This window comes from Gymnogyps californianus, chromosome 5, assembly GCF_018139145.2.
Source record: "Gymnogyps californianus isolate 813 chromosome 5, ASM1813914v2, whole genome shotgun sequence".
NCBI classification, from domain to species: domain Eukaryota; kingdom Metazoa; phylum Chordata; class Aves; order Accipitriformes; family Cathartidae; genus Gymnogyps; species Gymnogyps californianus.
The window spans coordinates 15,256,937-15,284,841 of record NC_059475.1 but is presented as its reverse complement, the minus strand read 5'-3'; the positions used below and the strand labels follow the sequence as shown (position 1 = coordinate 15,284,841).

At 36.4% G+C, this 27,905-nt stretch overlaps 1 protein-coding gene across 6 annotated transcripts in view; it reads left to right on the top strand.

The window, feature by feature from the left end:
- The window catches only part of SOX6 (SRY-box transcription factor 6), a 378,275-nt gene that overhangs the window by 97,832 nt on the left and 252,538 nt on the right, over window positions 1–27,905 (top strand). For 4 of the 6 annotated variants that reach the window (XM_050897883.1, XM_050897881.1, XM_050897882.1 and 1 more), the window contains exon 1: window positions 12,460–12,890. The exons of the other annotated variants lie outside the window; for them this stretch is intronic. The gene's annotated coding sequence lies outside the window, so the exon portion shown is untranslated. Of the gene's footprint in view, window positions 1–12,459; window positions 12,891–27,905 lie in introns of those variants that run through there. 6 annotated transcript variants of the gene reach the window in all.

Here is a 27,905-nt window from a genome sequence, read left to right as displayed (position 1 = left end):
CATACTTGTGAGTTCTTCATATTTCATACAAAGAATCGGGAAGAATAAAAATAGAGGAAAAAGCACACAATGGAATGATGAATATCAGTGTGTAAAAGAAATAAGAAAAGATTACCTTGATCTTCTGCACTTGCCTGCGCTAAAACTATTATGCTGAATGCTGATCGGATGCTGTGAGTTATAGTGGAATGTGGGAATATTATGGAATCAGAATTCTTTTCAGATGTACTCCATTATTTTTGAAGTCCTATTATTTCCCCGTGTGTTCTGGCTGATGAAATAAGGAAAGAACCCTTTTAATGGGGGCAAGAGGAGACTTTACTGCTCAGCTTGTACATGTTATGCAGCTGGACTGATGGGCCACTGTTTAGAGAAACATGGGTGGGAGGCTATTTTAAAAGAAAATGAAAAAACCATTTGTTTAACTGCATGGCAACACAAATATTTTACCAAGTGAGGGCTGACTATGCATTTCATTATGACAAAAGGTGCAGGCTTGAGGGGAAAATATAAAGCAAAACACTATCTCTCTAGGATTTAAGACAATCACTCTATATGTGATTATCTTACCTCTATATAAATTTATGTATTTAACTCTTTCATTTCTCGCATCACTTTTCTAACCTGAAGTAGTCTGTTGGAAGAAAGTGCTCACCAATATTTCCTATCAAATGCAGATGCTAGGCAGAAGTTCCCGGGGTTTTGTAGGGAGTCCCTGGGCTCTCCCAAGCTGTTGCCGTTCTCATTCTCGTCCCTTTAGCAAGAGAGGAGGGAGCAGAACTGAGGCATCTGTTCCCTGAGGCCACTCACCTGTGGCACCTGCTCTGTCCTGCACCTTGTGGTGTCCTCTTTCCAGTACCAGAGCAGAGAAATGGCTACATATTTCCATCTGATCTAACTGGTGGGCTTTGAAGAAAAGGCTGAGAACACAACCTAATGATTTTGCTTAAAAGTAACTGTACATGTAGGTATGTATACCTACGTATATACGTATGCATACACACATATGTATATGTGCATATATATGTAAAAGATTATATAGACATATATATGAAAAGTCAGAAAAACTGTGTTTTCAAAACCCATTTGGGATAATAATATTTTTCACAACTGTTGAAGAAACCAGATAGTTGTACAGCTCATTCTCTGTGATTACCAGCAAGACTTTTATAACCATGCTAAGTTAGCTTGGTGGAACACTGAATTGATTACAACAATTAAAAAATTTAGGTGGTTCAACTTATTTACATTGCTTTGCTTACTAAACTGCTTTAGTTTCCATTGGTGTGACAGAGTTTCCAGCTGTATCAGCAGTGGAAATTTTGTAAAGATTTAGATGTACCCCAAAATATTAATATATACCAAAAATGACACATTTTCAAAATCTATTACCCTAAGCTCTTTGAGAGTGAACTATAAATGAGTCTTTATACTGTGTTTAAGAGTATCCTCTTTCTAATAGGTTATATATTTTAATTCCACTCTTTAGAAATGAAAGATTTAAAATCCTGATAATTATATAGGCAGAAGAAATGATTGCCCAAAGATTGGATGGTACATATCATTAAACTGCGACAGGTATACCTTTAGAGGGATGTTTAATGTGTGAAAAGTTGATATATGGCGTTTTAAGAAGTGTAGTGAAAGTGCCTGCTTGCAGCACCTTCCAGGTCTGAAACACTGTGTGGCACAGCTCCAGAAAGATTTGTCAGCCTGAAAGCTGTTGCAGCTGGAGCTGGATTTCAGTCTGAACCTAGGGAAGACATGTACAGGATATAGCATGTAAACAAAATGCATTCACTGTCCTGACTTGATTAATTGGTCTGTTCTGATCCACTTTATAATAAAACAATGCAGTAGTATGACTGGCTGATTGATTGGGTATTGAAAGCTCCAACATTAGAGAAAGAACAAAAAACCCAACCAAAAAACCCCAAACCTTTATGTTCATTTGTTTGGTTTTCTTTTGTTTTTAAGTGGTACCTGTTTCAGACTGCTTAGAGATTCAGTTTCCCTCATTCCTTCTTTATATCAGCAGATCTCGAAGCAGTTTATAAAGGTGATTTATAAAGGTTTTGTTTCTGCTGTTTTACACACGGGTAAACCAAGGCATGAAAAGGTAATTAGCATGCCAGGTACTGAGTCAAAAATATGCCTTACTCTTCTCTGTGCCCCCTTCATTAGGCAATACTGATTGGGAAATTTTGACTAGTGGGAAAATTGTAAGTTAAATGCTGAAAGGTGCCTAGTGAATTATTTTTTGAGGAGGTATTGAAGTTCACCACATGGCTATCTATCTGTTGTGTGTGAGTACGGCACTGTAATTATATATGCGTGATGCCTTTCTGTGTGTGAGTTATTTCATGTTGGGTTCACCAGCAAACTGAAATCCCTTAACAATTACATTTGGGCCAGTTTCTCTTGAAACCTAGCCTGTGTTTCTGAAGTGAGATGCAAGCCAAATTGCATATGGATAATTTTCTTTTCACTTAATTGGGGTGAAATTTTCACGTAATTTTTGCAGGCTAGAATGCAAAAATATTTTTTGAAATGCTCATTGAGTATATTATCTGCACTTGAAAGTATATAGGTAGTTTTTCTATTACATATAATATGAAATATTTTATCAACTTGATTTCTGACACTCACTATTAAATCAGTGATGAATTGCATAGATCAGTATTCTCTTGCAGAAGACAGTTTGGAATATAATAGCCCTATCATTTATTGAAATTGAGTGATAATAGCCAGAAGAGTGGAGTTGACTGCTTGTGTGATTTTTTTTCCATCATTTATCTAGTTTATCTTCAGGACTAAAAAAATTAGCAGGTATGAAAATATGAAGACTCCAATTGTGAAGAGAGTTTAAGATGTTAGGTCAAAAGTTCAATGGTGTGTTCACAGGGGCAACAGTTCCAAAACCAAATAAGAAATTTAGAAGGGATTTGAACAGTTTTGTACATTATATCACAAATCAGATGGGAATGAAGTTTTGGAATGAGATGGGATATCTAGGATTGCAAGAAGAGTTAAATAGTAATAAGAATTTCTAGTGGTGAATGTGGTAATCTGGTAAGTGACTTGAATTCAAATATGTAAGTTGCTTGATCCTGTAGTTCTTAGGGCTGAAAAAGAGCCACTTTGTATGGCCTGAATGCAGTCTTTTGGAAACCCAAAGAGCAGACAGCTCTGCTTTCTGTCATCTGACAGATATACAAAGCTGTGCATACAGTGATACCAGTATGGACTGACCAGGTGGAACAGGATGCAGAGAACCTGTAGAGAAGGATACAGGGAAAAACTGAGATAGGTTGTGCATAATGGAACAAACCCAAAGAGCTGTTACTGGTGATCAGAGATAAGAACTATTCCTGTTTCACAGTATATGAAGATAGAGAAAATTGCTGTTCTGTATAATCAGTGCTAGTGGTTGGGGGCACAAGCTGGTAATTTGGAGAACAGGATAGGGTTCCATTGTATGACTGTTATATGGGTTCCATTATGTATATATAGTTCCATATATAGTTCCATATTATACAGGTTCAATTTTTTTTATATATATATATAAAACACACACACTAATCTGTGGGGCTACTCGAGTGAAAAAAACATAGTTAGAAGGAACCGACTTCCCTTTTCTTCATGTCTTTGGGTCAAATCTGCTTGTTATTATGCATGAAATCTCAATGACTTGATGATTTTTTTCCTAGAAATAAATTTTATTCTGCTATGCATCAGTGCAGAGCATATTGTGACTTTTGCTTGGGTGTGTGAAAGTGATGTTCAAAGAAACGAGAAAGTAGATGATTGTCTTTTCTGCTCTGTATTGGCCACCAGAGTTTCCAGGATCAACGTGACAGAGCACTATAGTTACTCAGAGATGTACTTTAATGGGCCTTAATGTATCAAAGCCCAATCAGTGTCTTATTCTGCACCAAACCAGCATGATTACTGAGTATTTGACTGCTTTACTAGTGTCTCCACCATGCCATGCCACTAGCTGCTGCTGTGCCAGCCTGACTCTTGTCAGGCTCCTACATTGAAGTATTAGATTACTGGATTACTGTTGTTCTTTACATATATTTCTATGTACTACATGGATATTCAGCAAAAAACACAGGACACAAAGTACTGTATTCCTGTAGGCACTGATTGTTCTAATGCTGACTGTATACAGACTGTACCTGGACAGCTCTCTAGCTGGTAAATGTGAAATGATGCAGATAATTTGCTATCTAAGCAGCTCTGATCTTAAAGCATGAATTCACATTCTGTGTAGGATACTAATGCAGATTTTATTACTTGTTCACTAAAAGAGCATTGGGATATTTAATATATTTTAAGGAACAAATACAACTTTTGGGAAACGGTGTATTTGCATTGTGCATATCAATGCAGTAGCCATCGCAACATGCCTTTAAAAATATACTGTTAGGATGAGTTCTCAAACATAGTATGTGCACAGCCACAAATGAAAATAATGGGAATTTCCAGATTGTGAGTTTTAAAGGATAGAGCCACCTATCACTTTGCACAAAGTCTGTTTTTCTTTAGATGTTAGCGTATTTTTTTATAAATAAACTTTGCAGTGTATTTTCTGTCTCACAGAGGTGGTTTTATTCAGGAAAAAATAACAACTAAGAGGCAACCAAGGAACACTAATGGATGATACATGTGTCGGTAAAAACAGGTTCTCGTATCTTAAGACATGATTATCTTGGCAGAACAGAAGTTAAGTTTAAACAAATATGTAAATGGTGGTCCTGGCTGATGACAGTTTTATTTCAAAGTTGTAGAAGGCTATTGTGAAGTTCAGCATATTTTTAACCAGATAGAATACTGCTACATAGTTAATTTTATTAACATTTTGTTTACCAGAATTTGTTTGCCACCTTTTAAGCAGCTCAGGTGTTTGAGTGTTAAGTAAATTGAAATTAATATCTTTGCAAATAAGTGTTTTTTCCCTTTTATGTAGGTCATTTCAGTGACTTGCATGTAATTGTGTTAATATTTTCAAGGGCAAATTGTCAAATTTTTTTCAGGATTGGGACTATATTGTGAGGGAGTGTAGTGGCAACAATGTGGCAGAATCTGGCCTGTACTGTGTGAAATAGAGACAAGCAATACAGAGTGTTGACACACGGGTTTGGGATGAAACCACACCCATGGTCCTTTATATATTATAATTTGCTTAACCTGGCTGGTTTGTAATTTATCTGGAGAGGAATTGAACTGTGTTTTCCACTGAATAGTGGTTTTGGGGGCATTGGGTTTTGGAATCACACAGTACCTTGTCTCTGGACTGATGAACTTTTAAGTAGAACATAATGTAATAGGGGATTAAAAATGACTGAAAATCTCCTTTTGTCCCTCACTGGTCAATTAGGGATCACTTGAAGGGTGGGAGACTTCTGCGAATGAACAGACATCGAGGCCAGCACAGCTTCTCAACATCTCATCCAACTTCCTATTACCGTGACCTAGGAAGAACACTGTCACGGTATGCTGGTTTGTTCAACGATTAATAGTCCTACATGATCTGAGTTCAGACTGGAGCAATCCAGGTCGGTTTCTATCTATGATGAACCTTCCCCAGTATGAAAGGACCAGGAAAGTGAGGCCAATACTACAAACACGCCTTACCTTTAAGTAATAAGCCCAACTAAATTACCTAAAAGGCCATCCACACCACTCTATCCTAGAAAAGGGTCGCTAGTGTGGCAGAGCTTGGCAAATGCAAAAGGCTTAAGCCCTTTACTCAGAGGTTCAAATCCTCTCTCTAGCTTTCCCCACCTACCTATGACCCCGCCCCACATCCTAACCTATCTTATCATATCCCTGTCCTATGCTATCCCAATTCTAATCACTGTAGCCTTCCTAACACTAGTAGAATGAAAGGTCCTAAGCTATATGCAAGCTCGAAAAGGCCCAAACATTGTAGGTCCCTTTGGCCTATTACAACCTGTGGCCGATGGAGTAAAACTATTTATCAAAGACCCTATCCGCCAGTCCACTTCTTCCCCACTCCTCTTTATTATAACCCCCATATTAGCCCTCCTCCTAGCAATCACGATTTGAATTCCCCTTCCCCTTCCCTTCTCCCTCGCCGACCTAAATCTAGACCTCCTTTTCGTCCTAGCCATATCAAACCTAGCAGTTTACTTAATCCTGTGATCTGGATGGGCCTCAAATTCAAAGTATGCCCTAATTGGGGTACTGTGAGCAGTAGCACAAACCATCTCCTATGAAGTAACACTAGCCATTATCCTTTTGTCCACAATCATTTTAAGTGGGAACTACACCCTAAACACCCATGCCACTACCCAAGAACCACTATACCTCATCTTCTCCTCCTGGCTCCTCGCAATAATATGATACATCTCCGCACTTGCCGAAACGAACCATGCCCCATTCGACCTCACGGAAGGAGGATCTGAACTAGTGTCAGGCTTCAACATAGAATATGCCGCGGGACTGTTTGCCCTATTCTTCCTAGCCGAGTACGCAAACATCATGCTAATAAACACACTAACCACCATCCTATTCCTAAACCCAAGTCCACTCAACCTACCCCCAGAGCTATTTCCAATAGCACTGACCACAAAACCTTACTCCTCTCCTCGGGCTTTCTATGAATTTGCGCCTCCTACCCACAATTCTGCTACGACCAACTCATGCATCTCCTCTGAAAAAACTTTCTGCCTCTAGCACTAGCACTATGCCTTTGACGTACCAGCATGCCAATCTGCTACGCAGGGCTACCTCCTTACTTAAGGAAATGTGCCTGAACGCGAAGTGTCACTATGATAAAGTGACCATAGAGGTATACCAGCCCTCTCATTTCCTAAGAAAGCCTTAGGACTGGGATCTTTATGGCAAAGACGTCAAGTTACAGAGAAAGCCTTTTTTTTCTTAGCTGTTGGTAAAAAACAGGTCAAGTGGGGTTAATCTTGACTGCCCAGCTAATTACTCCGGACTTTTCAGGAAGGTATTCTTTGTGGTGCTGAACAGCAGCCTCTGCTGCTGTTGTTTGGACCCAATGTTGGCACTGTCAGCAAGGTTTTGCTTCTTTGTTGGTATCAGGTTGTGTGTCTCTAGGTACTGTGTGACATTTCAGCTTGCCAGAGATGTGGACTCTGTGACTGGAGGAGGATTGGATCTGTACAGTTTAGGTGGTGCAGAAGACTAATGAATATTTTTGCAGCTACGATTTAAAAAACAAAAGTCACTTATGATACATTTTGTCCCTGGGAGATGAGAGTTCTTTTCTTTTGAAATTTTGTGTGAAGTGAGTAAGTTTCCTAAAACTCAAGTATTCAAAAAACCAGAGCTTCAAGTACCATGAGGTTTAAGAAAATGTTTTCTATTTGGTTTGAGTCTTTGAAGTCACATTATCAGACTTTCCCCTGTAGCGTATTTTAAGAAAATATCACAAGACTTGTGGAAAAATTTTGAGATTTGGCAGTTCTAGCTTAATTTTGTGTGTTCAATAAACTTGTTACAATGAACAGTAAACTGGGAAAGGACAAAAATGTACCTGTATTTGGGGTCTTTTACTGCATTATTGCCTTTTTGTGAACAAAGCACAGAAGCAGAATTTATCACAGCAAGTTGGGGCTGGCTCTTTTGAGATTTACAGAAGTGTATCTGTAGTTTCTGTCTGAGAGGGTAAGAATTTTCCATTCTGTGCTTTTCTCTGTGCCCGGTCCAAGTATCACCTGGCCCATGGTGGTTTCAAATGTTTTTCTCTTTCCTTAGGGTTTGAATGGGCACAGACTCCTTTCCAGTTAACATACAACAATCTCTTGTGCTGACTACTGAACTCTGATCTTTGCCTGGATGCACGCTTGTTTCTTTAAGCACATGTGGTGCAGAGTAGACCTGGAGTTGGTTAATTCATAAGAGCTGGGTATTATTATTACTACTGCTTGAAAGGGTCTGTATTATTTTGCACAGCAGTGTGGTCACCTGGCAGCAGGTCATTAGCATTTTAGGTTTCTTTCCTTCCCAACAATACACAACATGCTAATTAGAGGGTTTTGAAAGCTAAGCAACCTGTTTTAAAATCAGACATTTTAATTTGCAGCTTTAATGGCTGTATTATAATAACTGGCTTGGCTCAGAGGAGAGGGGGAGAGAAGCACTTCTCATGTCCCAGTAGCAAGGCCCAGTATAACAGAGGCTGACAAAATTAAAAACCTCATAATGTGACCTTTGCCTGGGATAAAAGGCTGTTTCATAACAATTTCCTTTTGTTCTTTGTTTAAGCCATTACTCCAAAAGGAGCCTCCGATTAATCTAAGTAAATGCATCATTACAGTCCTAATCCATGTCCTTCTGTCAGTGTCTGTTTTAATTAAATAAGAAACACTAGCAGAAAGATATCACGCACAAAGCTGTGATTGGAGAAAGAGGGTTGTTTGATCAGGGTGAGATTAAAAAAGGCTTTACTGTTTTGTCCTTTTGCTCTAGATGCCATAATGTAGGTTAAAGGAAGAAAACTTGCCTAATAGTTTAGCACATTGCTCCCCATTACAGTATTAAAATAACCAGATTTGCCAATGAAACTGTCCCAGACATTCAATTAATTATATACAGAACATTCACAGACAAATGGTATGGCAACTTGGTTTGAGTAATTTGACACCATAATGTGTTTAGGACTGTATACACAGTTGGCCAGAAATTGTATTCAAGTTGCAGGTTTTTTATATTAAATAAAGCATTGAGTAAAACTATTGATGAATTTGGGTACTTTCTTTCTTTTAGTACTTGTGGCTCCCAAATTGTAAACATGATCTATTGCAAGCCTCTGATTTGTTAAAAATATTTTTATTTCTCAGAAAATCAGGATAATTATTTTAAAGCGATGAAGAATCCATTTAATAAATGTCGTAACATCTAGCTAGTTAACATTACTAAAGCAATACATATTTAAGAGACTCGTCCTCAAGGTAGTGTTTCAAGATCCCCGTGGAGAGGGTTTTCTCCCATATCCAGGCCATTATTTGATGTAATGAAAAGAGAAAGTGTGCAACACAGAGATTGTTAATTAATTTAGCCTAACAAGATGAAGATAAATGAAGCAAAGCAAGGATTGAATGAAGCAAGAGGTCTTATTTACAATTTAATACTTCTTTATATTAGGCATTTTTCAATTTACAAAAGAAAAGACCCTGAGTTTAAAGAAAATGTGTTCTGTGAGTATATGCAAGACAACTTAACATTATGCAAGCAGGTCTAAGGACTGCTGGAAATACCTTTTGGGTTAACCTTTAACTTTAAGTTTTCTTCCCCTTTTTTTTCCTTTTCACATTTTTTTTCTCATTTTGATTTACAATATGTTGATAAGAATAAGAAAAAATTAAAACCCAAACTTTTTCCCATTTAAATAAATAGCAAAGTACCAATGGGTACTCTTGCAAGCCCAAACTCTGTTGTTTCTGGTTGTTTATATTAACCTAGAGTCATAGCCTATTTTTGAGCAATTTGTATGTAGAAAGATGCATTAAGAGAGGTAACTATAAAAAATACAGTAAGACATGATTTTAATTTCTGTTCCAAATTGTAAATCTGTTATTGCGTATATGTTTTCAACTATCCTGTTGCAGTGAAAGCTAAGAGACGAATCTAGGATAGTGTTATTTAACAATGATTTGATGTAATAAAACTATGATTTTTGATTTTGAAGAATTTTTTTTTCCCTCAAGTTCATGTTTATCTTAAACATTTTGTGAAAAGCTGTAGATTTTACTTTCTTATCAATTAAAAAAACCCCAAGATTAAAAGTCATTCCAGAGATTTTGGATATCTCTTCCTCCAAGTCCCAATTTTAAATAAAGAATATCCAAAGCTAACAGTAAGTTACAATTTACATTAGTTGAATCACTGCTTCTCAAGGCATATTATTCAGTTTCCCAAGTACAATATTTAAGGTATAATTCTATAGAAGAGGTGAAGAAAGAATAAGGTCTGTCATTTTTAATATCTAACCAACTAACCAACAAAAAAGGCATACCTTTATTGGTTTGATCTAAACCCAGAATTCTAAATTATGACCAAATATATTAGGTCATTCTTTTTTCTTTTTAATAAAACATCTTCCCTTTTACAGATGAATCGGGTCTGTCCACTATTTGACCTTCTGTCATGATGTCTGTCTGCAGAGGAAATGCCTTCCTTCCTTTTGCAGTAGCTAGACAGAACAGCGTTATCTAGTGTCACTACAAGCAGTGGTCTCTACGAATAGCATTATTATGGTCCCTATGTTTTTATCTTGGGGGTCATGAACAAATCCATGCAACTGCTTCTAAAGATTTCAATAAATAGGACTTTTTATCTAGACAATTGCCTTTTATATTACTTTTAAACAAAACTACTAGTCCATCAAGAGTTTCAAAAGGAAAACAATTCTACAGAGTGCTGGTATGGCAGCACAGACCAATCATTATGGCACCCATTCTCCAGTCCTTTATTTTTCAAGTCCACAACAATAGGTTGTTGATTCAATGGACAAGACCAGAACAATTAAGTTCTCTGTTTAGCAGCAGTGCAGCATTTTAATGCCCTCCTCTAATAATGGTCTCATTATTGTTATTCTAAGACTGGGCCTCAGGAGGAGGAATATTTGCTGGAGGTACGTCATTATTTTGCAAATTTCGATTAGCTCATCATGTTGTCTGTACTGTGAAAATCGTAGCTAATTAGGGCAGTCAGTTAGACTACCAGCTTTTGAGCTTATGAGTTAAAAGGTAGCACACTTGATAGACCAATGATGTGAAAAAGGTGGTAAAAAGGGGGATTAGAGCTGTTGCCTTAGTAACTCTAACTTCCATCTGTGTGGGAACAATGGACCTGTGTTTCTCCTCCACCTTGGTGTAAAAATTGGTTTTGTTTCGAAAGGACGGGGCTTTTTATGACAATCTGGAATTCAGCCTAACGGGGTGTAGTTTTAGTTGTTAGGAGAGACCACTGGAGGATAGGAAAGATGAAAGGTCATGGCAAGCTCCAAGGACATGAAAGGCCATTGTCTCTTGTAACAATAGTGGATTGTTTTGTCCTATTATTTCCAGCCAAAACTCAGTCAGGTGATATAAGAGATACCACCAGTTTAGTCAGGTGGAACAGGAGAGAAAGATAATGCACCTTCTAAAGAACAAAAGATAACTATAATTTGCCTTTATTAAACAAAGTTGCACTTATTTGTGACCATCATCTGAAAAGGGTTGTTTACTGACTTATGTTCCAGCCTGCTTTGTTCAGCACTGCCTCTGTAGGCCATCACATCTCTGGGAAGCAATCCAATGTGTTAGAAAATGTTGTTTAAGCTTTCTTCCCATGAAGAGGAGCCCCCAGGAGTACCACTGATGTGATACTTAACAATAAATTTGGTTGTTGTAGCTTTCTCACATTATTGGTGTTCTTAAAAGGTTTTCCTTCAAACACACACAGAATAAAATTAACTATAAATATGAAATAAATTTACTTCAACACTTTATAGCATTTTATCATAAATTCTACAGCACATATAGAAAGTTTACAGCAAACTGTATTAGATGCTACAGAAGAGAGAGAGCAGTAGACAGAAAGCAGAGACCTACAGTTGTGTAAAAATAGATTTGCTATAGGACTACTCTTACGCAAAGGGAAATAGATAAAGTCTCTTCTGTGCTATGCAGTAACTTTTGGAGACTCTGTCCTTTTGTCTAAGGAAAAATCAAAAGTACTGCAGTATTATTTAATAAAACAGCTGTAGCACAATTTACCAGGAAAGCATTTCTGTTAGTGAATAGAACTGTCATCTCTTATATTTTTCCTAGACCATCCAAACCCCTAAGTCATTGTTTTCCAGAAAAAAAAAAAAAAAGCCTTTCTTATGATTTCTCCATTTTTGCAGCATTATGCCTCAGTCATCCATGCAACAAGTTCATTTTTTTCTTCCTCTTCCCTCTGTCCACAATCAAAGCACATCCCAAGGTCTATCTTATATCCCCCCAAAGAAGACTAGTTTCTTTAGGTCAGGATTTCCAGAATGTTTCACCCTCCTATACTAGATCTCTAAACTCCTTTACTGGGTTTGTTTTATAATCTTTTTACTCATTTCACAACTGAGCTGCCAAAATGTATTGAATTCTTATGAAACTGATAAAATGTATGTAATTTGCTATTATTACCTTTGAAAAATAAAATTACATATAATTGTTAGGTGTCCCATCTTAAACTGTTCTGACCTTATTTGAACTCCCCTTTTTAGCTGTTCTGGGCCTCTCTTATCTCATTTTTACTCCTGGCCACTCTTGCTCTTGCTTTCTGACAACACAGATGGATGGCCTTGCACAAACTGATAACTGTGGTAATTTCTCAGCACCCTATTCAATAGTAAAAGATGTTATTTTCAGAAATCAGCAGGCATGCGTCATATTTATACACGCACCAAAGATGAGAGGTTGAGCAGTAGCTTCATGGGAGCGTGCTGTCGTATACGCCATTGGACTTTACAGCTTTCAGTTTGTTGATGCATTGGTTTACTGGCTCAGGTTTAGTAAGTAGAGTCTTCAAGAGAAAGAAAGTCTTCTTTTAAGTATTTATAAGCTTTTAGTTTTTTAAGATAATCTATTCTTAAACTTTCTCTTTAGCTTGCTATTTAATTGTCGTGTATGTACTATCATATGTTTTGTTATTTTTGTATGAAAATGAACTGAACAGTGTAGGCTGCTTAGTTCAAAATGGGAGCACTGCAAAGGGTTAACCAGCAGAGAATTACAAATGAACTATCAGGAAAGTTGATTATTAATCCAGCAAGAGAGAAAATATCCTTCCAGTTAGCAAGAATTAGTACCTGAAGAGCTGATAATATTGTTCAGGCTGTCGGTGTGGAATGGCAAAGCCAGGTAAGCTAGACATCTTCTCAAAGGAATAAAGTCTTTTCTTTCTGTTTTTTGTTGTAAGAGAGTTTAGTTTTAAAGAGAATCTTTGTTGATTTACTTAAACTATCAGCATATGAAACAGTATATGTTGATCCTTAGTTTCCTCAAATGAATGAAAGAAATTAAAATTGTGCTTTAACTTTGGTAAGAAGATATATTTCTAAGCTATGCAATGTATGTAACCGTGAAATATCGTAACCATTCTTTACTGGTTTGTGGTTAAGTGTGAGAACGGATTACAAAACCTGAAGAGTCCTTTGCAATTGCAAGCTAATATATTACGTAAGTCTGTCTTTAGTTGTGCTTGAACATATCATGGAGGTTTACAGAAACTTTTATGTTGCAGAGCTTTTTCATTCAGAGTTATTAGACTTCAGTTTTCACACTGTATGAATGATTTATTCAAGTTTGTTTTGATATTGTGAACACATTTGTGTTCATTAAAAAACTTTTTTTGTGGGGTTTCGAAAATCTATGATCTGGGGTTAGAAGGAAGTGGATGTTTGGTAAACATACCACTGTGTTTATACGGAGAAATGCAAACCAAACCATTAGATCAGTTAAACATAATCTTCTTATAATTTTGGTAATTTTCTAAAGACTCAAAGCTCTGTCCTGGGAAAACTTTTAAATTTGTCTGTTATATTTGTGCTGCTGATACTAATCAATAGGTATGATAAACATTTATTTTTTCAATGTAGTCTTTACTGTTTAGTTTATTATATGAGACGTGTAAAATCTTTTAAATAATGGCCTAATAATGTAGAAATTAGAAAGTCTGTATAGAGTATTTAATGACTTTTCCTAAGTTGTGTGCTGTTACTTAAATTAGTAGCATTTAAAAAAATCCTGATTTGCCTGTAGAATGGAATTCAATATGCCTGTGATGTTACTACAGTATCTGTCTTGGTGGCAAAGAGTTTACCATCTCCAGATTTTAGCCTACATCTGTGCAATAGCCTGAAAGCTACATGAAAGGGACTGTGGTGATACAAGAATGAAAATACAGATAAAACCTGAAAGTAACCCAGATCTGAAGGCTGAGCCCCTGTAGCAATTTAGCTCTACGTGGTAACCTTTCATGAGCCATACAGAAAGGAAGAAACCTTTCGATTCTGAGAATGGGATTAAGATATGGCTTAGGGCAAAGGAGAAATAGAAAGAAGGGAAGAACAGGCAGTGAGGAAAGTGAAATGGAGAAGTGGCGTTTGTCTGACAGGCTTCATTGCGTTGCGTGTGACTTTGGCCTACTCGAGCAGAGAGACAGCTAGTGGCCCATTTTTCTGAAGGGCGGCTCATCATGTTAAAGTAAATTAAAATTCTAGAATTTGCTGGTGATGGAGCTATCAGGGCAACAAATGGTGGCATTTTGGAAGCTATGCTAAATATTCAGATATACAGAGAAGCAAATAACTTCTTGCGGCACATTTTATCTGAGTATTTTAAGGAGAATGGGGACAACACAAATAAGCTGCTTTGCCTGAATTTGAACACCAGCATCTAGGAAATACATAAAGAGCAAGAAAAGCAATGATGAAAAAATTATCACACAGGAAATGATATACGTAGGAAAAACAAGATTGTAATTAGTGGAAGAAAGTAAGAAACTGATTAGAGAAATGAAGTTTCCCAGATGTTTAAGGAAAAAATGAAAGTTAAATTAGATAAGCTCTTTTAACTAGTATTGGAGAAGAATGCTTGCTTCAGAATGGGAAAGCTAAACTTAAAATTAGAGAAGAGCTGGCAACTTGAGTTTAGCTCAACTGTTTTCCTGCACGAGTGACTCTTTGGAATGCTCTGCTTGGAACATCATCAGGAACAACTAGTGTAGTGCTGTTGGGGGAAAAAAACCAAAATGAAACTTGCTGTATGCTTATTTGGAAGGTGATTGTATTACTTATGTGTGTACTAACCCACAAATTAGACAAATTGGTTGGATTTTGAAGTAGTATTTCAGGATTTATTGTATTTCATATGTATACGTAGTTGACATCTGAGCTCTAGCACTGTACTGGTTCAACTGACAGACTTTAATAACCATTTTAAAATTTATTGTAAGTATTAGCTTATTGGCAGAATCCTAAATTGTTAAATACTACCTGCAACTGAAGAGAAACAGTCTTGAACCCCCCCAACTGTAAGCCAGTGTAAATTAGCTGTTATTTAATTATTGTAATTTAAATCAACTGTGATAAAAGTAATATTCTTAAATAAAAAACGGAAACAACATGTATCAAGCAGAAACTGTCTTTTTGTGCCCATTCCAGTGACTTGTTTCAAATTCAACAATATCATAGTATAACCTGTGAAAAAAGTCCCCCTACAAGTCAGTTCAGCATAGCTCTACAGCTGACATGATCCTTGCTTTTGTGCCAGTTGTAGCTTCTCAGTTGTATATTAAAAAAAAAAGAAAAAAAAGTAAAAAAAAGGGGAGAAAAAAAAGAAAAAGTTGGATGTGTCTGGAATAGGTTGATAAGAACATAATCTGATTTAGTGGAACTAGTTTGACTGAGCAGAGTTTTCATGTTAAGTAAAATTGTTGCATTTTCTTCAACGCAGACTGTGTAGCTCCCAGACTGTTTAAAGGCTTAAGGTTGAGAAGTGATGAATTTCCAGAGGTGTCTGACTAACTAGACATACATCTGGAAACACAGCTGCAATTTAGGGGAGGCTGCTGAAGCAGTTAGCCTGCAGCAATCAAGCCATTCTTGTCACTACATGGTTAGGACAGTAAGATGAGATGATGGGTAGGGTGGAGCATAAATATCTATATGTTGCTTGATTCTCTACTTTATAAAAACCTGAAGGTAGCCAACAAGAAGCTTGTCTACAGAAGCAGATGGCCAAAGCAAAGGTTGGGCCAGGTTATTTTTGTTCCTTGGACCACACCTTGTCTGTGATGACAGTACTGGAGAGAGAAAGTGTTTCAGTTCATTAGGAGCTCAGTGAGGCTATATGGATAACACTGAAGTATTTTGTAAGATTCAGTGTAAAGCTGCATAGTTCAAGGAAGCTCATGTCTTATTAGGTATGGCTAAGGTCAGTTATCCACACAATGAGGGGGAAACTCTTTCATAAACAAGTAGATAAATATGGTGCAGCTGGTGCTTAGCCGTGCTTCAGGCTGTTATATTACCAAAAGAGCTCATGAACAGCTCTGAATGTTACAGAGTCCTTACGGAGCATCAGCAGCTTAGAGTGGTCAGATGTAAAATTAGAAGGTTGTGTCATGAAAAAAGGATAAATCCAGGGCGAACTTGTGACTTTGCATATAGGTGTCTATCTCTACAAGATATTAAAGACAGAGTATAGAAACATTAGAACTCTCCTTCTAGAAGAAAATAAATTGTAAAATGTTAGAACTGAAAAAAAAAAAATTAAACCTACCTAGTCTAAACACCTGAATAAAACAGGCCTAGTGTCTTGTGGGTTTTGGTTTCAGTGCAAGCTGCTAAGTGTTTCGTGTTTTTCAAAAATGCCAATTAGGTACATAGGTGATTATTAGCACTTGATCCATGTCTGATAATGCAGAGAGAAATCTTGTGAGACTTCATTTTGCCTTTGGGACTAGCATTTTTACTGTCTTATGGCAAATAATTATATTTTAACCAGCTGCAAAGAGAGAAGAGCTTGAAGAGTTAATTGAATCATGTGCTGCTAGAGGAAAACATTTTTTTCTTTCCTTTTCCTCATCAGAAGTAGGAGTTACATGTGTTCCTTATTACCTCCAACATATTCCAATAGTTTTTTTAAAAAGACATACTCATGAAGCAGTGTATTTCTCGAAGACACATTACTTTATTTTCACCTACTAAATCCTGGAGCAATCAAACGTGTGTCATTTTTCACCATCTGAATACAGTTCTGTGGCAGTAGTGGATGATAGTACATAACATCCATAGAACTGTAAAATGTAATCCCCTGACTGTCTTTACTACACAGGCTTTGGTTGTATTTTTATAGCTGCTAGAGGAGAATCTGTTGGTATTTCTTCCAAAGATAGTACAAATCAGTATTTGTGCAGTTATTAATTATTCTGGAGCCTCTAGACCAAATGTTTTAATTGTAGTAAAAACCCCCACAGAAACAAACAAACAAACGAAACCCACAACAAATTTGCTCTAACTGTATTCACCCAAGTTTGTGAGAGCCAAAGGACAGTAGATTGACTGTTGTGCCACAAATGGGTCTGTTTTACTAACCATACTGATGAGATTGTGATGTGCAGGTGTTCAGTGTAGGAGGCAAACAGTAGTGTTCAGAAGAGAGCGGAGATTTGTCAGGGCGCTTCTGCTTAAATAGGTCAAACCAACCAAATTCCATTGCGCTGGGAGAAGGCCAAAGCTGGGGACTTCAGCAGCAGCTATAATGCACAGATGCCACTACTGCTCAGTGACATTCTTTTGGCCTTTCTACCTCTGGGCAGGGATGGATAGCTAATGTAAACAATATATAACAGTTTGTCTGCTGTCTAGTAGTTTATGTGCATGTGCAAGTTTCCTGTCATTTCACAGTGGGAGAATCATCTATTTAAACCTTAGTGAGAATTGCAGCAGGCAAATCCTAACTGTTTATGTTCATTTTTTTTCAAAACAGAGTTTTCATCATGACCGTACTTGTTTAATTCCAATTTAAAGACATTTGTTCTATTTCCCTATTAACTTGGATTTAAAAAAAGCTGTATGTATAAGCATACATCCCATTTTTTGCATGAAAAAAGTGAACTAAATCACAAATGTCTTTGTTCTTGCTTTACCAGGGTAAGCTTTTAGTGTTTATTGAGGTAATATATATGGTTTACTAGTGTTTATGCTGAATCTTTCTTGTCTGTGATTTTTCAATAGACTGCTTTTTCTTTGAAAGAAATATTTTTAGTATGTTGTTGATTATTCTTTCTTCTTTCTACTTTTCCCATCAGTTGTAGTCTGTTTAATGCTATCATCGCGTTACAGAGCACAGTTTTGAGGGAAAACAAAGTAGCTGCTAGTGACCCCATGACAACTGTCTGGTAAACCTGACTACTAATCTAGAGTGTTGTTTAATGTAAAGGCCAAATAAAACCCTGCAAGAGAGAAACATTGTTTTGCTTTAAATTCCTATTAGGAAGGGAGCTGCTATGTTATAAGAAAGAGAATAATAAGCCTCCCTTGCTTGTCAGGATTCAGATCTAGGCATTCGGTGCATACTTGCCTAGACTTCCTATAAGACCTAAGTTTTGGAATTGATGTCGAAGTCAACTAAAACAATAATCAGTAATAGCAGTTTTTTGTTTCGAGGAGGATCGGATTCTGCTTTGAGCTATACTGATACAGTTCTGAAGTTAGTGCATGGACTTCATTAGGGTTATTCTCTCCTGTACCCTACAGCTGTGACGTAATCCAGAGTTACTGTGTCCTCCCTCATCTGCTGTCTGCTTTTAGCTGTTTGTAGCAAGCAAAGAAAGGACAGAATAAGAAGTGAATACTTCATCTGCTAGTATCAATAATAATTTCTGCATTGTATGAGAAATGTCATTTTCCCATTTTCCTAAAACTGATGTTTTCAGGGAATAAATTAGAAAGGAAGCCTGATGCCAGCAAATAAATTATTGAGCCTTTTTCTGAATGTTTTTTGCACTATCACACCATTAGCCTTTAAGGGTACAATCAACATGCCTTAGGTGGTAGACAATCATAGAAGTCGTAGAAACAATATTGCCTGCACACTTTCAACAGCGTAGAGGCATATGTAGGAACAATTATTTACTTTACTTCACCCGTACTAGTGAAACACAACTAATTTTTAGTTGAATTTTAATTCATCAGTGGTGATGTTCTGATTTTACTTCTGCAGCTTCAGCAGTGCAGCAACTGTTTTAGTTTAAAATGTGTGCCCGTATGTCTGAATGCATCTTCATCAATTATTAAAACCATACAAAATGGGTTGACTGATACCAACCAAGTCTAGAGAGACTGAACCACACAGTAAGCAATTGAAAGAAAAAATAATATTTATTGTTATTAAAAAACATATCGCTTTGTGAACCTGTACTGTGGTTTTTAGACCCAGACTAGGAAGAGAACGATGCTTTAGAAAATTTGTGAGCAAACACTGTGATCCTGCAATATGATACACTATGTCAGTTATTGTAGTCCTCATTAGTAACAATTAGCTTAATGAATTCCTTCCATATTATGTATGTGTGTCTGTCTAAACAACATATAGTTATATGCAGGTTATAGATCTTTTTATCTACATATTTATGTACGTGTGTATATAAGCACACACACAAACACATACGTGCGTACAAGTCCATTTTGTCCGTTATTTATATGTATTTCTGCATATGCAAATATGTATGTGTATTTGCATATATATGTATGTGAACATACACATGCATCTGTCTAATGGTCATTTATGTACATATTACTATAATGCCCTGTATAATTTTCATATTAATATTAGGCACAAAACTTCACACTTTGTTATATATATTGTCTGTCTTACACGTCATTCTACTTTCAGAGATGGTGTTGTAGAATTTAGAGGAGTAATACACTATCAGCAAAAATATTGAGAATTAGTTGACAAAATCAGTAGCAGATTAGAATGCTTATGAGTCTTCCAGGCTATTGTTAGCAGTTTTACTTATGAAATGCATGGGTCAGTTCTAGCATAGCAATGGACCCGTAACCATCCTGATGTTCTACCTTGCAGGTTCAGGATTTCTAATATTAAGCAGATAGAGAATTGGACATTGTACATGTTTGCTTATTACCGAAGATATTTATAAAATTGCTTTTAGAGATTATAGAGATCATATCAATATTCTTTGCCAACTTGATGGTTTTTTACAAGGGCTTCAAGGGAAAAGGCATAAGAAAATTAGTTTCCTGGCAATATCTGTGGTAGTACCATGCTCATGATCTTGATAAATCTCACCATGAAGGGCTGGTGTCTCCTAATTTATGTGGTAGTCTGGAACATAATTCCTTTTCTCATTGTTTCTGTTGCCTTCTCCTGTGGAACACCATAATCTTTTAATGTGATGTTATATTGCGAAAACTGAAAATGAACCTAATCAAAATAGCTTTCAGGTGCTTAATAAGATATTTTTTTTTTACGCTAGAAAACAGATTTTATTTTTTTATAGCTTTTATCTATAAATGTTTCCTACAAGAGTAAGCAAGTATAAATTCTGTTTTCTAGTATTAATCCTACTTTGCCAATCAAACCTCTTTAGTTAGAAGGAGTGTTTATCACATTTCTGTCAAATAAAAGATAATAAAGTACACATACTTTACAGCCTGAACATATATAAAATGTTTTCTTACACCCTCTGAGTCAGTGGACAGGTGATCAACCCCAAAGTCACTTCTTTTTGTTTATATTCTGAGTGACCTTTCTGCTGAAATATATTTGTTCATACATTTTTTAAAAGTCTTATAGCAGATGGCCCTTAAATAACCTCTATCAGTCCATAATCACACAGAGAAATACAGTTGAAAATTTAGAGAAACGTAATCCTTTGTTACACAATAATTTTGTATCAGTGTTTAGAAGAACATTTGCAGGTTGAAAATCATGTATTAAAAAGTTTTATAGCATGTTATATTGTACATCAGATGTTGATGAGTGTAAGAGACAATGTAGAAATATAGAATGAAGAATCTAAACATATACATTTCATTCTCAGGAAATTTTATCTATATAGGAGAAGAAGATCTGAGAGCGTGGATAACTGAGTGAGAATCATGTTGGCCATGGATTACATCGTTTACCTTATTATAGAAACTGATTTTGGGGCAAACTACCAAATGCTGTCCTTTTGATGTAACAAATTTCACTCTCACCAGCTAACTAATTAAGCTGAAAGTTTTACTTCACGGTATATATACTTAATACTGTCTCATATACAGAGACTAAGACTTAAACCATATTTTATTATGGAGCCCTAAGACAGAACTCTCCTTTTTTTCTGATGAGTATATGCTGCTCTTTTTTCCTTCTTATTCTTTTCTTGCTACTCTAAGCAAGCAACAAACTAAAGGGTATGACTTTTTTTTTTTTCTGTAGTTGTTGCTATAAAAAAATCCTTACCTTAATGCATCAATATTTTTAATAACATTACCATTTATGGCTTTACTTTATTTTACTTATAATTTAATTTTTTTTTGCATACAATTTAAGAAAGCACTGCACTATACCAGCTACTGGAAGAAAATTAACTCTATCCTAGCCAAAACCAGGACAACTTGTAAGATAAGTGAGGCATTTGATGCAGCTTCCATATATATTTACAACAATATGTTATGATCCTGCTCTGAATGAAGGGACCAGATAGTATTTGTCTTGAGGAATTGCTGGGATTCATGTGTGATTGATTGATAAAAATTTGCTATTGTCCTGGGAGCATCAACCCATTTTATTGAACCACTGAACACATGTACATTTGTGTTCAGTAGTGACCTGAGAACCATGGACTAGTAATAAGGGGACAAAAAATAGTGCTTGTATTCCATTTTGGTTTCAAGAGCTTTATTCCCACCTAGCAACTTTTAAAAATCAGTTCCGTATACTCACATAGGTAGTCGTTTATTCTTTCTACTAGGTGATTGTGGACTCATTGGTAATGGTTTACCAGCTTTACCATTTTAGCTTGCAGATATTATTTTTTCTTATACTGTGGTACTATTTAATACTACTGATATAGGTGAAGGCCCAAGTCTTTCTCTCTAGTCCATGGAGTGGTGTTACTTTAATTTCAGGAAACCATATAAAGACCATTAAGCTCCATACAGGCATGTGCACTTTGCTTATAAATTACATACATCAGATGATTACAAAGTCAGGCACATAATTTTCATAGTTTAAAAATGATATTGGATCAAGATTTTTAATACATTGGTTTGTTGCTTTGTAGCCTTTTGATAGTGCCAATTTTTCTCTCTGCTCTGTAACAAACATGGTATAGTTATCTGACCTTTGTTATCCCATTATTATAGGTTGATAGCCATTCCATAAGCTATGAAGTGTGGACCTGCCCCTGCTGCATTCCCTGAAATAAAGAGAAAAACAAGACAGAAAGGAAAAAAGAAACCCCTCTCCACTAACCATTAAATTGTAGGGTGATCTAGAGATAAAAGCAGAATCTCTTTTTTGCTTTTCAAATATTTGCCTGGCCTTCAAAAGGTATTTGCCTTTTGTGTTTACATTGGATTTATTTTTTTGGCCTACATGCAGAAAGAGAATGATACATTAAAGAATAATGGACAATAGAGAGGAAAGTGCTCTCAGCTTTCACATCTAGCCTGTATTTTCTACTTTAGGTTTATTTTTTTTAATCTTGTCTACTTTCATTTAAATAGAAACTGCTGAGTATTGTAAAGGGTTGTAAATGTGAAAGTATCAGATGAAGTACAGTACAAGAAGATTATCTACAGGTTGGCAGGCAGTAATGAGAGTTGGCAAAGTGCCATTTTCTACTACGAACCTTTGGGACCTCAAGTTATTCCTGTGTGTGGCAGAACAATGTAAGGCTTCAAAAGCCAGTGTTCTGTCATTTGCAGAATTGCTTTTTGCTGTTCCTGAAAGAGGCAGGTGAGGTTTGCATCTGTAAAGTCGCATAAATCTTCACCAAGGCAAAAGGAAAGATGCTTTGGTTGAAAGCTGAAGTCTGTGTCACATCATCTTTGGTTCTTTCCTTCTGGATGCATTAGGGCTTCCTTGGAACCTGCATTGTCCCTCGTGGATTTGTTTTCATTGAAAGAGCAGGTTTTCAGCAAGTTTGTATAAAATATAATTTGATATAAAATCTCATATTCAAGGGAAGCACCACTTTGGGACAATAACCTGTCCCAAGGTTATCTTCTCTGTTGCTCAAGTCAGTCCCTTTGTCGTGTTACATACTACTATCGCATCATCAAAAGCTTGTGATTTTGTTAGAGTCATGAGATGGAGATGTTTCCCAAATCCACTTACTGTAATAATCAACATTTTTTGATGCTACTAACTGGAGAACTAATACGACCCAATGATTTAATTGAAGTATCTTGATTAACGTGCTTTAAAAACATGTGCATTTATAATATATAAAAATATATTTCACCACATGTATGTCATAAAGCTCTTAGTATGTTACAGTTTGTGAAAATTACAGTCAGTTAATAATGTGTCAGCTCCCCACTGCGTGCTTTGTAGGATACTGAATGGGTGTTACATGATTTATTTGCTGGATTTTGCAGGTTTTCTGTAGCGTGTCAGATGCCTTGCTGATTGCTTGGTGAAGCCTAGAGCATGAGCTCCCTCCTGCAATGTTTACTTTAAGTCAATCTATATTTGCTTAAAAGTATGACAGTCTTAAAATCACATGACCTCCTCAAAACTTTCATAAAAACCTGGATACTTTTTAGTGAGGGTATTGTTTATAATTTAGATGTACATTTGTGTGACAATCGTAATTTACTTCATAGTTCTTAGAATTACAGGGAACAGATTGTTAATGAAACAAATGTATTATAATGTTGATAGAGTGATAGTAATACTGTGAATAATTTACATACTTCTCTGGGATTTGGGGTGGGGGGAACTTACTTAATTCGCATTTATTGACATGGTCCATAATATAGTTAGAAGGATTCTCTCTCCTTTTACCACTTTCGTTCTTATGTATTTCCTTGACTTCCTCATGTCTTCTCAGTGTTTCATTAATAGAGAGAACTAATAGGCCATATTGATAAAGGCGAAGTGTTGTTTTCCACCTACAGATTTAGGAGGTGGGAATGCTCAGTTAAGTTTTAAGTTCTCTTTATTTGTTATCTTTCTGGTGATTTTTTCATGCTGTCTTTTAGGATTACAGTGGAGCATTTCGGTTTAAATGTTTGCATCCATGTCCTACAGCGCACACAGACTTGAAGATCAGTTAGAAAGCGTAGAAATATCTGTTTTCAAAAAGTGTAAAATCCTGAAGACAACTGATGACTGGAGATAGAAATTGTAGGAGTCTCAAGATGGCAAGCCATTTGAGCAAGACATAGGTCTCTATGGTGTTCCACTGTACTGCCATATAGTATGTTATGTCAGGATAATATGGTTTAAACTGGATGGGTAAATTTCTGTGTGACTTCAAGAGCATCTAACACTAACTTGTATCGCAATCGGATTTAAAAGGCAAAGAAATCAAAGAGAGTTTAGAAAAAGAGAAATTTTATGAATTAATGATTTAAGAATTGAGGCTCTTGTCTGATGCTGATAAAGGTTTCTGATGTCATCTTTTTGTAGCTAAAATGTACATTACTGAAATAATTTGTATACTGTGCTTGTGTGTACTGTCTTGAATGAGGTATATGTTTATAATTTCTGGCTTTCAGATTTAAATCTGTGAACACAGCAAGAGCTCAATGAGTTCTGGCAATAATAGTCCTATAATGCGGAGATTCTGAGAACTTCCTTTCAAATGGAAGGAGTCATTCATCTAACAAAAGTGGTAGAGAAAGAAACTTGCCAGAGCTGCAAAGAATAATTTCTGCAAAGGTCATGCAGAGTAGATTAGACCATAATAAAAATATTTTTGGGACAGCTTGGGATTTTAAGAGAGGTAGTTAAGAAGGAGCTTTGAGGATGGGTGTTTTGAGATGTATATTTCAGATCTACTGCTTTGTCTTTGATTTATATCTCATGTGCAGTAAAAACATGCATATTGTGAATTATAGGCTTTAATTCCCTGTCTGGTTTCTACTGATACCGTATATCAGGGGAGTGAAACTCAAAAAGTTTTCATCTTCTCCAGATAATTATTGATGGAATTATAACCCTTGTTTTCTTTCTGTTCCTCTTTCCCATTTTGTGTGTAATTATATATGCAAAGTAGGAGTGGTAGCAATTTCTAGAATTAATATTGAACAAATATTTATGTTCTAAACTTTGTTTTCTCTTAATTTACAACTTCTCCAAACTCTCTTCTTCATTTAAAATTTACCTTTCTTGCCTTTCTTATAAATCCATATTTATTTTGTGTTGATTTTTTTGGAAATACTAGAGCATTGTAGGCAGTGTTTATGGAGCTATCCTATAAAGTGTTTCTTGTATGCAGAATGAAATGGTCATTTTCTTTCTGTCTTGTATTTTCCCTTGTTTTATATATATTTGGTTGTAGCTGTATTTCTTTGTGGAAGGTGAATCACCAGTTTTCACAAACAGGCTGGACTGGCACACTGCTGGGACACCTCCGAGAAGCCCTGTGGTTCTGCAGGGAGCAATATAATCTGATAACATATTTGTATCCTTCTAGCTCAAAACTTGGAATATTTGAAATGCTAAGTTTACATCTGGTCATTTTTACAACATTTCTGGCAAATATAGAGGGGGTGCTCCCAAAATCTTCTCATAGTATATTACCATGCAGAAATAATTTTTCTGCAACCTTTCAGTTGGTTTCAAATGGTAGCTTTCTGGTAGGTGCCGGCAGATATTCACTCTGTCAGGCACGTTAATCTGCCTTTCACTGGTCTAAGAGTAACCTGGTCTCTGCGCTTGTTTCAAAGTGCCGACTTCCCTCCGTCCCTCCATCCCTCCGTCCCTCCTTCCCTCCTTCCCTCCCCACTCTCTGTGCCCGAAAAACCAGTGCCTGATAAAGCCACCTGGAAGAGCCCCAGGCATTTATTGACCCTGTTACTAGACATTCAGAAGGAGGATGAGTGAGAGCGAGTCTGTAGCCTCAGCCCCTCTTTAAAAAGGCCGGTTGGTGTCAAGGCTGTTAGAGCTGGTAACGTCTACAGTGTGTGCACTGCAGGAACCTGGGGGGAAAATGTGGACCCATTCCCATTGGTGATCCAGGAGGTCTGCATAGTAAAGCTGCGCCTTAAAATACCTTGAGTGAAATCCTGATTCTGCTGAAGTCACTGGGCACTTAGGCATTAATTTTCTTCCAGCAAGGATTTCACCAGTATTTTTATTTTGCATCTGTAGTGGGGGGGGAACCCTGAACCAAGATGAATGTGACTTCACATTGTGAAATACATTCTCTGCTAGTTTCATCCTTGCCTTCCTCCCATCTGAATAACTGTAAATGATGTTCTCTGTTAATAAGTGTGTACTTTGTCTAAATTGCATTTATTTTTCTTTTGACATACATACCATTTTACTATTAATCATCCTCTTCTGCTCTTTACTGTACAAAGACACTGTTGTGCCGATGGAACATATTTAATCTTTGGTATGTTGTATTTTAGTTCTATTGTTGCTTTCTCATTTCTTTATGGAAAACCTTTCTTTATTGACTCTTAAATCATGGGTTAAGCCCTTATTGAAAACATGTTCTGTATGTACTTCTTGCTAGAGAAAAAAGTTCTTTTGAGGTTATAGGCTAGGCTTACACAAATACTTCACTATACAGTAAAAATTCAGAGGTCTCCTATATGTTATCTAAAGCTAGAAATATACCCAATTACTCAGCAGCACATCATAAAAGAGATGCTTACTACGTTCATGTCTGTCAGTGCCTTAAGTCATCACTCTACAGCCTTTTTAAAATTCTCTTTTTATTGAAACCAAGAAACAAAACAAAGACAAAAAAAAGCAAAACCAACATCAATTAGATGTCAACATGACATCAAACAGCATAATATATCATAAAAATAAATGTATGATCTGGTGACTCAATGATTTCTGTCCATATGGCATTTACAGAGAAGTAAAGAAAAGGCAAATAGCTACACATCTATGTAGAGAAAAATATCCAGTATAAAATTGGCCATAGTGACAGCGCTAGAAAGCTCTCAGCTAAGATTACCTGGAAATAAATAATAAACACGCAGAAGGGGAAGCAAGGTTCCAACAGTCTCACTCTTATATGTATTTAGACTTTTGTATAGTGAGCATTGTGCAGGTATATACATTTTTATAAAAAATACTTTAAGGATGGAGATATTCTACTTGCTGGCGATAAGTCCAGGTTTATAGATGGGTGTGTAGTGCAGCTGCATGCAGAGTGATGCAAAAGTGCAATTAGGAAAAAAAGAAATCTTTGGAAATAAATGTGACTATCTGTTGAAACTATTAAAACGAATACTGACTCCAAGCCTATTTCTATATTTGCTGAAAGACATATGAAAAAGCCTCTTTGTATAAGTGCTAAGCACATAAAAAACACTGAGAATCAGTTAAGCCTCTAAAATAATAATCTGGGAATTCCATTCATTATTATAGTACAGGGCATCACAACTTTATGGTAAGTAGGGAAGGATGGGAGAGAGATGAGACTGTGGGGGTGGGAACTAGAGAAAGAAAACCCAGAAAGATCCAGAATCAAACACGGCCTCTGTTATTTGAATTTGTTGTTCATTTTCAATGGAGTGATAACTGCAAAAGCTCAGCCTGAACTGCCTGGCTCAACACTTCCCTTTCTAAGGAACTTGGATGTGTTTCACAGCTTACATCTGGACAACAGGGTACAGGGGAAAAAACCACAAGGATAGATCACATATTCTCTTTGCATACTTAGGACTTGAATCTCGTATATAATAAATGTATGCACACACAAAGAAACATATATACATGTAGATACATACATTTATATTTCTACACACACACATGTTCACGTGTGTATAAATACAGCTCCACATGGGATTTTTTCTCTTTTTGCTGTTACGCTCAGTTCACAGATCTGTCTCCTGTCTCTCCAGAGATACAAGAAGTTCCCTTCTGGAATTTTGTTCCTTTTCCCTACCCAAGTTGTCTTTTTATACACTGATATCTGAGATCTCTTTTTGTTAGTCTTATTACAAGTGCAGCTATAGGCGTCAAAGGAGGTGATACGTAACCCATTGGACCTGGGAAATGGTACTTTCTGTGAGAGCTGGGAATAAGTAATGAGCTCCTTATCTTATCTTTTAGATCAACAATAACTTCAGTGAGACCACTTGGTCAATATTGTACATCTCACTGTACAGCCATGTCTCATCAAAGTAGTAACAAAATGCGTTCTTCCCAGTATATGCAACT